Raw genomic sequence first — 5,968 nt, forward strand, 5'->3', positions numbered from 1 at the left:
GGGGGGGGGGGGGGAGGAGCAGTCTTGTAGCTAATATGAGGTTGACTTGGGTGGGGGGAGGGACTTGGGCAGGTGGACACACCTTGTGCCAGCCTAAAGAGCTGAAGGAAGTGCGCTACAAGATGAGACAGACATTTGGCTTTGGTTTTGGTTCATTGTGTTGCCCATCCCTCTCGGTCCCCCCCACTTCCTGTGTCCTGGACCCATGGACCCATCCTCCTGTATAAAAGCTAGAAATATCAGCCAATCCTGTCCTCAGACTGCCTTGCTGATGGCGCCTTTGAAGCTCACCAATCCAGATCTGAAAACAAAACTTGGGCTGGAAAGCAGATCACCTGCTTGCTGGGTGCCTAGGACAGCGGTGCCCAGGGTCGGGTGTCGGGGGTGGGATGGGCCGGTCGTATGGACAGCGGCATCGGTCGGTGTTCTGAGTGCTGAACTGGTGGCTGAGGGTGTTGGTCCTGTTTGTAGACCACAAGCCCAGGCCTTCAGCTCACTTACGATTTATGAGTCACCTCACATCCTTTGAATACCCTTTTGAGTATCTCCTCTTCAAACATCCTTTTCTGCTGAAGTTAACCAGAGTCGGTTTCTGTTGTCCACACCTAAGAAGAGCGCCCTGTAGAGAAACTGATGCCTGGAGTGGTTGGAGGCAATAGATGTTGAAGGAAATTCAGAGATAGGCTGGTTATCTGGACGGCTTGGGACTGAAGACGGTAAAAATTCAGCACATAAGAAGGGACCAGCTCTGGGATTCTACGGCATGTAGAGGGAAACAAGAATCAGCATCACCACCAAGAATTACTTAGAACGAAGAGCCTGTTGATTGCAAGGCTCTGAGACTGAGGCTCCACTGCCTTAAAAGAGAATGAGGATGTAGGCACCTGGGTGGCTCAGTGGATTAAGCCTCCGGCTCTTGATTTTGGCTCAGGCCATGATCTCACGGTCTTGGGATCCAGCCCTGTGTCTGGCTCTGCACTGAACATGGAACTTCCTTGGGATTCTCTCTCTGCCCCTCCCCCAACTCTCAAAATTAAAGAGAGAGAGAATGAGGATGAGACTAGCTGGTTCTCACAGGGCTGGACAGTTGAAGAAACAGAAAACAATCTCCCAAATCTTAGAATCTTGGCTCAAGACCTGGATCAGAAACCAACCGAGGACTTCTGTGCTAAGTGTACCACCCACCCAATTCTTGCAGCCACCAGGCTGAAAGCTAACATCTGAGCCCGCAGAACAGTGAGCTAAATCATTAGCGGCTGTCACGGCCTCACCAGCTCTGCTCCATGAAAGTCAGACCTTTCACTGGGAAAGAGTGAACTTGGCATTTGCATGGAGCTACGTGGGAGGGGCTGGGGTGGTGCTGAACTCCTGATTCCCACCAAGCCCCCTTGCAGCTGAAGCAGCCCGTCCCCACTGTCTGATAATGCTGATCCTGCTTTAACAGGGCCCCTTTGGTGACCCTCCCCCATGCTCCCCCACCCCTCCATGTTTTCAGGCCACAGTGGGGTCCCCAGATGTCCAGTGGCATGGGGCTGAATATCAACTCCAGCCCAAAATCTGGGCATAACTTCACTATTTCACATGATCAAAAATCTGGAGGCAATGTGTGAGCGGATCAGTTGAGCCGAACTTATTAATACGGCCGTACCAACCGGCAATTCTGGATTCAAGGTGCCGGTCCCCTCAGCTGGGGGTGGCTCTGATTGTTTCCAGGATGGTTTATGGCTTGGCAGGTAGGTTGCTGAAGCCTGACTCAGCGGCGGCCCATGCTCACTGAGGTGGGGATGACAGAGATGCCGGGGTATAATGCAGAGTTGTGAGTTAACCGTGGGTGACCCACCGCACCTGAGCCACACCCTTTCACCAGGACAGCGAGCACCACCTGTTGACGCAGCCCAACAGCCTTCAGAAGGCCCCAGTGTCCCGGTGGGGTCCTGCCGGTGGCCTGACTCCTGGTTTCTAGGGTGGAAACCAAGCTGGGAGGCACAGGACCCAACGACTGCCCGGGGGCAGAGTGGGCGCTTACCATAACCGCGGCAGGACTGAGCAGCCATCTCATTGGTCTGACCAGGGGGGACTTGTGGGGCTAGTGGATCACAGGGTCCCCAAAGCAAGGATGGATCAGCAACCCACAAGGACATGCGGCTTTTATAATCAGAAAAGTCTGGATCCAGTAAACAGAAACTGGATGTGAACCCCTCCCCCCAACACCACTCCCACTGGGGACAGAGACATGTGGTTCCCCCCCTCACCCCCAGACGAGGTCTGTTCGTAGACCCAGAGCTCCACTAAATGAGGGAAGGACCTGACATTATGCTCCACGTCTGTCCACTAATCTCCCTCACACTCCTCCAAGGGGACTGTGGCCATTTACAGAAGAACCAGGCACCGGAGAGGAGGAGGAGGGGCTTGAACCTCGCTGAGTCCTTGGTTCCTCATCTGTAACATGAGGACAATAACATCTGTCTGAAAGGATTGTCGGGTTAATTGAGCAGAATAAAGGGACGATGGCTGGAATATAAACTCACGTTGCCTGCAGCTGAATTCTAATCCCACTGTGTTCATCTTTCCATTTGCATCCAGCTTCACTGCACTGCCCTTTGCTGGGCATTGAGAGTTCAAAACTACCAACCCCCCCTTCTGTACTTCACTGACAGAAGGTGAAGCACACGCCAGGAGCAGTGCTTGGCCTCCATGTGTCTAACCCAGGTACCAGCTCTGCAAGGTCAGGCAGGAGGTAGCAATACTGGGACAGGGACCTACCTGTGCTCTGTTGCTAAACCCGTGTTCTCTCTATGGTGGCACTGAGCTCCTCAGAAGTTAATAAAATGAGGTGGCAAGTATAGAACTTGGGACGTGGTGAAAGTGATAAAGAAGGGAGGAGATAAATAGTGATAAATGGATGGATGGACGGATGGATGGATAGATGGATGGACAGGTGGGCGAATGGATGGATCAGTAGGGGATGGATAGGTGGATGGATAAATGGATGGTGAGTGAGTGGATAAATGGGGAATCAATGGATGGTAAGTAGATGGGTGGATGGGTAGGTGAATGGATGGACAGATGGATGGATGGATGGATGGATGGATGGATGGATGGATGGAGAAGTATAGACACATACAGAGAGACAATGGCTAGATGGACTTAGAAGATGGATTTGACATTACCTCTAACCCTAGAGGTTCTTCCAACAAGGAAGATGCAGAGCTGAGCATGGAGTTGGCTGGGAAATTCAACTATCTTATCTGCAGTTAGTGACACCATCAGAATCTGCAATTTTCCAGCCACAGCCCAGTGTGTGGTCAACATTAAACTGTGACTTGGAGCAGACGCACTTGACTGCCCCAATAACAGACCTTTAGTTCATTTGTTCAACAGGCATTTATGAGCATGTATGTAGCAGGCAATATCCTGAGCTCTGGGTATAGAGTAGTGAGCAAAATACCTCCATGTGGAGATTCCGGGGCAGGGAGGGGAGACGGGAAAAGATGGACATGCAGAGCGAGCCAGATGAGACAATTGCTATGAAGATAAACGAAGTAGGGTATGAAAGAGGGGCTCTGGGTGGGGGCGGGAGGGGGATCGGCCCTTTCAGGAAGGCTGACATCTGCAGAGAGGCCCAGATCGGGGAGGAGCGGGGCTTTTCCAGGATCGCAGTAACCACGTGGCTGAATCAGGACCATAACTCAGGCGACGCACAGGAGTTGGGGCTCTGGGGCTCCTGATCCAACACAACAAAATGGTGGGAAACACACCAGCTATGGTGTCAGCGGAGGAGCACGTGGCTGGGACCAGCCAGTCGGGAGCTGTGTGATCTCAGCCTCCGAGCCTCTGTGCCATACTTCACTGTTCATTCTTCCCTCCACTGCTGAAAACAACCCAGCGAGTATTTTCACAGACATTTTACTTTATACGCTGCCAGTGTTCACTAGTTTGTTATTTTCTGGGCGCAGTAAACGCTAAGCGTCTAAAGAGAGCTCCAGTTCTCCTCGGGTTGAGGGAGGAGGGCTGCTGGCTGGAACAGAGAGGGCTCCTTAGAGGAACTGAGATCTGAGCAGGCCTCAAACAGAGGAGAAGCATTCACCAGGTGATGCCAACTGCCAGGTGCCCAGACCAGCCTGGTGGCCACATCATCTCTTTCCCAGAAAGAAGGGGGCTATGTACTAGGATGAGGTTCAATTTCAAAGGACAAAAATGAAAAAAAGAGTAGCTCAAACAAAAGGGCGCCTGGCCAATTAAGTGCCCGACTTCAGCTTAGGGTCATGATCTCACGGTTCGTGAGTTCAACCCCCAGGTTGGGCTCTGTGCTGACAGTTCAGAGCCTGGAGCCTGCTTCAGATTCTGTGTGTCTCCCTCTCTCTCTGCCCCTCCCCCGCTTGCACCCTGTGTGTGTGTCTCTCTCTCTCTGTCTCAAAAATAAATATAAACATTAAAAAAAAAAAGAGTAGGTCAAACAGAAAGAAATTTCTTCCTTTCTTATGTAAAAACTCCTGGGGTGCCTGGCTGGCTCAGTCAGTAAGTAGAGCATGCAACTCTTGATCTCAGGGTCATGAGTTCAAGGCCCAGTTGGGCGTTGGACACAAAGGTTACTTGAGAAAAAAAGAATAAAAACTTCTAAGCTAGGTGGTCAGGTGGCAGGGACCAGGGAGGGTCCTGCGGAGTTGGACAGGCAGGGGTAGCAGTCCTCTGACCTGCAGCTCCCACAACAGATGGACTCCACTTTCTCAAGTGTTCAGAGCAGAATCCCAGGAAGCATTTAAATCAAACTGCGATAAAAGGCCCTGCTAGAGACAGACACATCATAGGGCTCAAGAAGGTAAGCAAATGAACGAATGAATGAATGAATGAACGAGTCAGTCAACGAATCACTCAGTCATGGTGTCATTCAGTCTAACCTCAGCCAAGTTGTCACCCAGCCTCCACTTACATACTTCCAGCGACAGGGAGATCACTACTTTCATGGGCAAAATGGCTTTAGGTTTAGACTGTCCTAATGGTAAGTCAGATTCCCCACCTCCTGGGTTTCCCCATCAGCCTCAGTCTACATAAACGTGGGACCCAGGACACATTTAGTATATTTTTTTTATGGGATGGTACCCAAGTCTCTGTAGGCAAGGGAAGGCACCAAACCCCACAGCTGGACCTTGGAGGCCACAAGTCTCCTGATCATCTTCTTGTGCTTCAGATGAGGCTCTGACCAGAGAAAGACTACGACTCAACTAAGGCCACACAGCTAGCTGGCTAAGGGCTGAGCCCAGATCAGACCCCAGATCCACCTCTCAGCTGTGTTCCTTCTTTTTTCTGATGAAAAAACTTTTTCTAATGTTTATTTATTTTTGAGAGAGACAGACAGACAGACAGAGTGTGAGCAGGGGCGGGGCAGAGAGAGAGAAGGAGATATAGAATCCGAAGCAGGCTCCAGGCTCTGAGCTGTCAGCACAGAGCGCGACACAGGGCTCGAACTCATGAAGTGAGAGATCATGACCTGAGCCGAAGCTGGATGCTTAACCGAATGAGCCACACAGGCACCCCCTCGGCTGTGTTCATTCTGAATTAATTCCACACTTCCTCCAGCCTCCCCACCTTGGGTATCCCCTCCCCACAGCCAACCCCAGCCTATGATGCAGTGGGTCTGGTTCCCTTGCACCAGTGACAGGTACAGGACCCATGGTCCGCGTGTCATGAGCTGCTGCAGGTCCAAGACCTGCAGACTGGGCTGTAAGGCTCTTACCTGTAAGCCCCCCAAACAGGGGCCTCCCTCAGAGCCGCAGACCCACATGTGCGTGCGTGCACCCAGGTGTGAGTGTGTGCGTGAGTGTGTGCCGGAACTTCCCAGAGCTACGGGAACACACACAGCAAGCTGCCCGTAAACCCGGCCAATGCGGGAAGGGGACTGTCACGCACCATGCCAACAGACCGAACTCCGGCGGCTTCATTCGTTTGGTTTTGTTTTGTGGTTATTTTT

The sequence above is a fragment of the Hyaena hyaena genome, unplaced genomic scaffold (genome assembly GCF_003009895.1).
Source record: "Hyaena hyaena isolate Hyena2069 unplaced genomic scaffold, ASM300989v1 scaffold_4, whole genome shotgun sequence".
Taxonomy (NCBI): domain Eukaryota; kingdom Metazoa; phylum Chordata; class Mammalia; order Carnivora; family Hyaenidae; genus Hyaena; species Hyaena hyaena.